The sequence below is a fragment of the Nicrophorus vespilloides genome, unplaced genomic scaffold (genome assembly GCF_001412225.1).
Source record: "Nicrophorus vespilloides isolate i.1.1-1 unplaced genomic scaffold, Nicve_v1.0, whole genome shotgun sequence".
Taxonomy (NCBI): domain Eukaryota; kingdom Metazoa; phylum Arthropoda; class Insecta; order Coleoptera; family Silphidae; genus Nicrophorus; species Nicrophorus vespilloides.
In genome coordinates this window covers 20,899-30,293 of record NW_017099723.1, presented here as the reverse complement: position 1 = coordinate 30,293, position 9,395 = coordinate 20,899, and the positions used below count along the sequence as shown (strand labels likewise).

General features: G+C 34.4%; 2 non-coding genes across 2 annotated transcripts; both read right to left on the bottom strand.

The window, feature by feature from the left end:
- Positions 1-2,637: 2,637 nt before the first annotated feature.
- Trnag-ucc lies at positions 2,638-2,709 on the bottom strand. Its single transcript has one exon. It is a non-coding gene; the product is annotated as a tRNA-Gly (tRNA).
- Positions 2,710-2,794: 85 nt separating this feature from the next.
- Trnas-aga lies at positions 2,795-2,876 on the bottom strand. The gene has a single exon. It is a non-coding gene; the product is annotated as a tRNA-Ser (tRNA).
- Positions 2,877-9,395: the final 6,519 nt, after the last annotated feature.

Genomic DNA, 9,395 nt, shown 5'->3' with positions numbered 1-9,395 from the left:
AATGACAGCTTCATTGACAGAAAACTAAAATTTAAATTCACAGCTTCTACCATCAATTGTTATTGTTCGTCCCCATTCATTATGCAATTGACAGCTTTCACATTTTAATTGTCAAACATACATATGTGTTTTTAGATAAACTTCTTGACATTTTCTAAATGCTGTCTTATTTTAATTGAAAATAACAGCTTCATTGACAGAAAACTAAAATTTAAATTGACAGCTCCTACCATCAATCGTTATTATTCGTCTCCATTCATTATGCAATTGACAGCTGTCACATTTTAATTGTCAAACATAAATATATCTTTTTAGATAAATTTCTTGACATTTTCTAAGCTGTCAGCTGTCTTATTTTAATTGAAAATGACAGCTTCATTGACTAAAATTTAAATTGACAGCTTTTACCATCAATTGTTATTGTTTGTCTCAATTCATTATGCAATTGACAGCTGTCACATTTTAATTGTCAACATTAATATGTGTTTTTAGATAAATTTCATGACATTTTCTAAATGACAGCTGTCTTATTTTAATTGAAAATGACCGCTTCATTGACAGAAAAGTAAAATTTAAATTGACAGCTTTTACCATCAATTGTTATTTTTCGTCTCCACTCATTATGCAATTGACATCTGTCACATTTTAATTGTCAAACATAAATATGACTTTTTAGATAAATTTCATGACATTTTCTAAATGACAGCTGTCTTATTTTAATTGAAACTGACAGCTTCATTGACAGAAAACTAAAATGATTACGTAAGTTAATATTAATATGTATAGTTTCTTTAATTATTTATTTAGTTATTTGAGATTACTTATAAGTAGTTTATGTAATTCTTCGTTTGTAAATATTTGATTTTCTTTCCTTTTTTTCGACGATTAACGAATGTGACAGCGATCGGCCATTTTGGCTGCACGTGTTTATTTTGTATTTGTGTTTGTTCCGTGTCTTCTTTTGTTTTATATTGTACTTTTCATTTTTTCGGGGTTGGGAAAAAAAGGGTTGTGCAAACAGAGAGAGGGTTTTCACCTGGGGAGAGAATGAGTGCGCGCGTTTTGTGTGAATAGTGAAGAGAAGAGAGAGAAAAAAGCGATCGCTGAAAGCGGCGAGATTCTTTGGGTGTCCGGTGAGGACACCTCGATGATGGCGCGCAGAGGGCGATGGCGTGTGTACACAGGCGATATGAAATGTAAATATTGGCCAGTGTTTGCACCTTTCTGAACGGAGGAACGGCGAAGGGGTGGTGGTCAAGTGTCAAGCGCTGACTGACCACTTTTGTGATCCATTTTGAATGTTTAAACACCCCAGTAATGGACTGCCATTGTCCACGTGTGCAGAAGAAAACACATCGGACACTGCGAGAAACACTTGGGGGTGACTGACCCCTTCGCAAAAAGAAAAAACGTTGTGTTATTTACGCTTATTCACATCTTAACCTCAGCTTCATGATCATGAGGCTTCTAATATATTGGTATGTATTTACAAGTTGAGATTGGTTTGATCTTTGCGGAGATGTTAACAATAGTCCGAAGAACAAAGTTCGTTGATGATGCTGATGATAATTATTAACTATAAATTATTACGATTCTTTTGGTCTTGCGTTGTTCCCATGAGGAGAAGGAGAGGAGAAAGGTTGAGCGGAAGATGAGGTACAAGAAGAGTAAATATAATAAGAATAAGAAGAAGAAGAAGAAGGCAATCGATTCAATTAAACGGAATGTGTATTGGCTCGAGGTTCGGTCGGCATTGCGTGTCGGGCGCCAACATCATCCATCATATATTCTAATTGGCCTTAGAGGGGCCGACAAAGGAACCGACTGATATACACCTTCGGATTTGCACCCGTTCACCACTTCCACATCCCATGCATACCGTACACACGAGAGGAGCGATCCCATGGGCACGATGATGTATGACCCCCTCTGTCCACCAAGACCAAACGAACCGATCGCATCCCATCATCCCATTCCTGCATTTCATACCACCACAGCAACATCAACCAACCAACCATCATCCATCCTTTCACACACATCGGAAAACGAAAGAACTATTTCTAAGACTAAATTAATATTATAAACGATATAAGCAATTTGCTCTCAAAGATTGATATACCACCATAAGTTGAGACTCGTTATTTTTTAAAAGAATCCTGAAATGACAGCTGTCAATTATTAAGTAAATGTCATCATGTGTCAAAGCGAGGAAAAATTAATCAAATTTATGATTTATATTATATTTCTTTCTTTATATTATATTTATATTTCTCAGAAATTCATAGTTTTCCTTGAATTCGAAACCAAATTTCTCAAATTATGATATAACACAAAAATTAGTAAAATTTTTACAGATTTCTTAATTTTTTAATTGCTGTTTATACGTTTTATATACATTTCTAAACATACATTTTTAAACAAATTTATAAAATAACACTTCAACAATTCCTATTAAAATATTTCATATTATGTTTATGTTTCTAAAACAAATTTAGAAAATTTCGATTGCTTTAAATGGAAAATTTTACTTTAAATTGTCTTCTTAAACTAAAATACTGTTAATCTTATGTAATACTGTTTTAGATGATAACTGATAATTTAAAATTTTAATTATTTTGTAAGTAATTGCAAAATTTATGCGATGGCCGGGAATCGAACCCGGATCAACTGCTTGGAAGGCAACTATGCTGACCATTACACCACCATCGCACTGTAAAATTTTGTCAATTTTAGGGATGTTGGTGTACACCCTTAGGTATGCAAATGAAGAACGTGCAGAAGTGTTAAAACAATTCGCAGTCGGTAGGATTCGAACCTACGCTCCCAGAGGGAATCTGATTTCTAGTCAGACGCCTTAACCGCTCGGCCACGACTGCTTATAAATATTAACGTCTGCTATGTCAATTCAGCTGCCTCCATTATAATAGGGGTTGATTTAAATTAACTCTAAATTATCTAACTTAAACTAATTCAAAAATAAATTAGTTTAGTTTTAGATTATAATCCAATATATAGCTAAAATTAAAATTAAATAAAACGAAACTAAAGAAACATTTGTGTTAAATTGGTTAAATTTGTGTATTCAAAAGTTGTAGACACTTGAATGGAAATGTGAAATCATCGCTGACAAATCGTGCAGCGATCTATCCGTGTTTCCTTCCTCCGTCGAGTCGAGATCTGATAAATGTTTCTGGCGAAATTCCATTAGAGGCCATAGATGGTTTGGTGCGCGAAACATTCGGGCATATCTTCGTGCCTGTCGAGGGGCAGCGGGGGTGGCGGTGATTGCTTGGAACGCGCAATGCATACACCGAAACTAGTCATAATCATAATTTATATAAAAAAAAAGAGAGAAAGAGAACAAAAAAAAAGGAGAGGAGGAAAGGATGTATGAAAACGGCGACGAGAGGGTGGGAAAGAGGAGGTGGAGGAGGCAGCAACGGAAAACGAGCTTCGGCGGCGGCGGATTTGCATAAACAAGTGGGATGACAAATGTTATTATGTTATATGAGATTGCCGGATCGCGGCGTGGGCGGCGGCGAAAAACATACAAAGAGAGATGGATGGTATGAGCATATACAGGGTTGCCCATTAATGACAAACAACGCTACACACGTAATTTCTGTGACAGGAGACTATAAATGACAGTCTGGTGTACCAATTGCTTGCTAATGGTTAAAATGACGTAATATGACAGGTGACATAATTGACAGTTAGGTTAAAATGACGTTCAATGACAGGTAATAAATGACAGTCTAGTGTACCAATTTCTAATGGTTAAAATGATATGACAGTTGATATAAATGACAGTCAATGACGTGCGGTGACAGATGACATAAATTACAGTCATGTAATACTGATTACAATGTTAGAGTTATTGAACTTTAGATTGAAATATTTTTAATGCAATCATTAAATTTAACGTTTACTTAATTGAAAGCAAGATAAAGTTTGCAATCAATGGACGTATGAAGACGCTCACAGTGTGTGTGTGTGCATGAAAACTCGTTCCATCCATGTGTTCGGTCGCTTAATAATTGTCGCAAGTAATTAATTTCTCGATGCGCATTTTAATGCATAATCCATATTACGAAACGCCGACACTAATTATACGCAATCATTATAAACAGTGGGCAGAGCTGAAACTGTATACATTAGTATTGTTTTGTTTTAATAATAATTATTATTATTATTATGCATTCATTCAACTTCATTAACGGCACTAATTAGCGCTAATCAAATACTATAATATTTGCCAGATTCACTTTGAAGTGTCCGCATTTGTGATTATTGATTATTTTGTGCACATGATGATTTTTAAGTTTGAATTTTTCATTGATTAAGTAAGCTATGAAATTCATTAGTTGAGCAAAAACAATAATTATTGATTAGATGTAAACATATTATATATTTATTTTTGAAATCTTTGATCTAATGTTAGTTTTTTTGTTGTTGTTGATTGATCAAACAGTAAATTGAAACTTTAAACAAAAGTGTAAAACGGCAGCGTTTATATTGAAACAATCATTTGTGATTTTGCAATTTTCGAGATTGCCTGTTTACATTTCGCTAATGAAAATTTCGGAATCTGGTTTCGGTGGTTTCAGGCTGTCGATCGATAGGCGTAATCAGAGTGAGCCGGGGCGGTCATTTTGGAGGGTCCGACCGTTAGAAATGCATTAGTCCAACTATTAATGACCATCCAGCATTTGTATTTGTGTGTGTGAATGTGTGTACGTCCCAAAACCTAAACTAACGATTGTCGTTAGCATGAGGAGGATGAGGAGGAAACACCGTTAACGACCCGTGACCCATATTGGTAAACAAAGCTCACGACCACCCCGAATCACCCTTCGAACATTTAATTTTATCACCGTGATCAAAAGCAATCATAATTGATAGTTTCTTTTTTATGCAATTTTTTTTTTGTACCTAATTCTAACTTAATAGAGAGACAAATTATTACCTGAGTTACAAAATTACTGTGTGCGTTTTTATTTTCCTATCCTCTGAAGTAAGTATTTTAGAAGGTCTAATCCAGTAATTCCCAAAGTGGTCTATATCGACCCCCAAGGGTCTATGACAACCTGCAAGGGGTCTACGTCAGCGAAAAAAAAATTTGGGGGTCCATGAAATGAAAATGGGGGACACTGATAGTACCTATTTACTTACATTATACTATCTTATAATAAAAGACATATACATTATTTAAAAAAAAATATTATATATGTTTATAAAATTGTGTAAGTTGTAGAATGTAGGCATTCGCTTTGTGGTCGCAATACATTTTGAACTTATAAAAACTTTGTAAAAACCTTACAAAATTGACGCCAAATGTTGATAATTTAAATTATTAAAGCATCATTTACTTACTGCTTAGTTTATTTTTTGTTTATTTTATGTTACGTATATTATATATAACAGATACAAAATTTTATTTTGAATAGTTTTAATTTAAATTCAATTATAATAAATGTATAAAACTTAACATGTGTTTTTACTTTAAGTTTTTAACACTAAACTTTACTACAGTTAGAAATTTACAAAAAAATCAATATCATGTAAGAAAGGGGTCTACGACACAAAAAAGTTTGGGACCCTCTGGTCTAATCGAAATCCCGACATAGTGACAATTCCGACAACCATTGTTAAAATCCCGACAACCATAATCCTGACAGTATCAAAAAAATTATCAAAAAATTCGGTTGTTGGGATTCTGATCCAAACCGATTTCAGATGTTCAGAAAATGGAACACCCTGTACAAACAGATTCCGCAATCCTTCGAAACAGCAAACGCTGGCTAATTTAATGTCATTTCATTATGCATTCCCATCAGATATCGCCGCCAAGTCTCTCTCTCTCTCTCTCTCTGTCTCACCCTTATCTGTGCATTCAAGTTTGTGTGTGTCGGGAATAAAGTTTTCCTCGGGAAAGCTCTTCGCAGCCGCCGCCCGACTTGGTTTTCCCTTCCTCTTTATCCCTCCAGTCACCGCATTTTCCCTTCCTTTTGTTTTTACGTCATCCGCGCGCCGTTAAAGTTGATTGCGGCGCAAAATAACAACACGACGGCACCGGTAATAAACCCAAATTCCGTCGGCTTTTTCTGCTGCTCGCCGTCATAATTACACGAAACGAGTGTAAAATATTACGTAAACGTAGGAATAACTCAGTTGGGACATGGTGGTGAAAGTTTAGGGTTATTCACGAAATCTTATGTCATTTACTCTTTTATCTAATATAATTTAAATTTAATAACAGCTTTTATTTACTCCATACATTTAGTAAATCACGCTGAACATGTATAGTAAGTAGAGCAGCGGTCGGGGAACCGGGGTAAATTACCCAAAATGGGGTAAAAATTATTTTTTTTTGGGTAATAGGGAATTTTTTCTAATTTCATCTTTCCAAACTGAGAGAGCGGTTCTCTGACTACTTTCCAGATCTTGATGTACAAACTGTGAATTGGGTTTTAAATGTGAAATTACTAACATACCAGAAGAATCTCCAGGTTTGGTAGAGGAAATTCTTGAACTTCGATCCAATACTGAAGGACGTATTCAATTTGAGACCAAAGCAAATCTGTCGTCTTTTTGGTAAAAAAATTGCTGCCATTTGCAACAACCTACCTTAGTGAACAAGAGTTTTCCAGAAAACATACAAACGAAAAACAGAAATCTATTAAACGCCGAAAACTGTATTCAAATTGCTCTTACATCAAAAAGTCCGAATTTTAAAGTAAGTATATCAAACATGAAGCAACATCTTTTTTCCAAAACCTGAAGGAGGAAAGTTTTCAATAAATTTTTGTTTGTTCCAATTTAAGAATTTTATTTTGTTTGTCTATTACTATTTGTTACTATTTCCATGTAACTTTTTTTTATAAATATGTAAATGTAAATTAATTCAATAATAATATTTATTTAAAATTTACATTGATTGTTTCATTTTCAGAATGGGGGGGGGGGTAATATCGACTTACGCAATAATATTTTGGGGTAATGGTTAAAAAAGTTCCCCGACCGCTGAAGTAGATAGCAACAGTTAAGTGTCCTTAGTAACTGGAGTAGCGTCCCTAGCAACCGCTAAGAGTAATTAGTAACTAGAGCAACAGACAAAGAAAGCGTCAAGAAATAACAAAGATATAGACAATAGGAAACAGAAGTGATCTTCTAAAATACTGTCATATTAAAAACCATGAAATAACTATTGACCATAAGGTTTTCAGATCTTTTTAAATAAATTAAAAAAAGACTAATAATGAAAACTGTAATTTATTTCTTGCACGGTTTTTAAATGATGAATGTTGACAATGTTGAATATTCAAATTATGTAAACCTATATGAGAAAATATGCATGATTGAACGGTGTTCGCGTTTCAAATGGATTCAGTTGGTGTTTGGTTTGTTGGAGAAGGCGCGTGTGCAACCGCTTAATGGGTTTATCTTAATTAACACGTAATGTTTCTTTCTTTTTTTTTTCTTTCGGGTAATTAGCAGAGCCGCAAAGCGTTGAAAAATGTAATTTTTAAATCCGCAATTAAACGGCTCACGGGCCACGGAATTAATTGGAGTTTAATTTCACATTTATTTCATTAAAAAAATAATTGTTTAGACACGCTCCATGCGATGAAAACTCCTGCATGAAAACGCGAAAAAAGGATCAGAAACGTGGAGCCTGATATCATTGATTCTTTTACTGGGATCAAGTAGTGCTCATGCATTATGCATTCTGAGAGCAGGATCAGGATCGATGGATCTCCGGTTTAATTGTGAGCATTTTCGGGACGTTATTTAGCTGCAATTAGAATAAATTCAGTTCCATCCCTTTGTTAGTGTGTGGGTTATTTTTTTGCTCCTTCTTGTACGGTCGTTTGATTTTGGTCTTCCGTTTTGGGGGGATGCTGTGTGTGTTAAGTTGGTGCGGCGCTGGAATGAGCAGCTCGGGACGTTTATTTGTGTTTCGGGGGATGAAATGTGCGCGCGGAGGGACGGAAATACGTGGAGTGAGAAAGAGTGAGTGAGAGAGGGTGGTGGCGGCAGCGACGGCGTCGTTTCTCTCGGCTGTGGGGGTGGTGGCGCGCGCGAAGGAAAAAGGGGATGGCGCGACGTCACTAGTTTTTGTGTGGAGAGGACGCTGCGCTTTGCAGCGGCGTCAGGACTTGACGCGACGCTAGGCGCCTGCTAGCGACGCCCTCCACCTATCGACGCGGCGCCGCTTCATCTCGCCCTAAAACTTATATACAGGGTGCTCCTTTTATATTACCCTTAGTTTCTCAATCTTCGTAATTTCTTTTTCCAAACAAAAAATTCACCAGAAATTTATTTAAATTGGTATTAGGAAAACCAACTTCTTAAAAAAAAACCGGTTTACGAATCTTAACTTTAAACCGAAAAAAAACTAGAATTTTACATAAAACTATAACAATCAACTTATATACAGGGTGCTCCTTTTATATTACCCTTAGTTTCTCAATCTTCGTAACTTCTTTTTCCAAACAAAAAAATCCACCAGAAATTTATTTAAATTGGTATTAGGAAAACCAACTTCTTAAAAAAAACCGGTTTACGAATCTTAACTTTAAACCGAAAAAAATCTAGAATTTTACATAAAACTACAACAATCAACTTATTATATACAGGGTGCTCCTTTTGTATTACCCTTAGTTTCTCAATCTTCGTGATTTCTTTTTCCAAACAAAAAATCCACCAGAAATTTATTTTAATTGGTATTAGGAAAACCAACTTCTTAAAAAAAACCGGTTTACGAATCTTAACTTTAAATCAAAAAAAATCTAGAATTTTACATAAAACTATAACAATCAACTTATTATATACAGGGTGCTCCTTTTATATTACCCTTAGTTTCTCAATCTTCGTAATTTCTTTTTCCAAACAAAAAATCCACCAGAAATTTATTTAAATTGGTATTAGGAAAACCAACTTCTTAAAAAAACCGGTTTACGAATCTCAACTTTAAACCGAAAAAAATCTAGAATTTTACATAAAACTATAACAATCAACTTATATACAGGGTGCTCCTTTTATATTACCTTTAGTTTCTCAATCTTCGTAATTTCTTTTTCCAAACAAAAAATCCACCAGAAATATTTTTTAAGTTGGTATTAAGAAAACCAACTTCTTAAAAAACCGGTTTTCGAATCTCAACTTTAAACCGAAAAAAATCTAGAATTTTACATAAAACTATAACAATTAAAATTTACACCATAGAAAAGTATATAAACAAATAAATAACAATAAAATATTATTTAGTTTTTTATTATTTCTCGATTTATGACGTACAAATACTAAAATAATTGATTTAAAAGAAAAAGCACTGATTTTCGTGCCCATTTTCGATTGGTTTAGAACAACAATAAATATTTAGTGATGAGCTA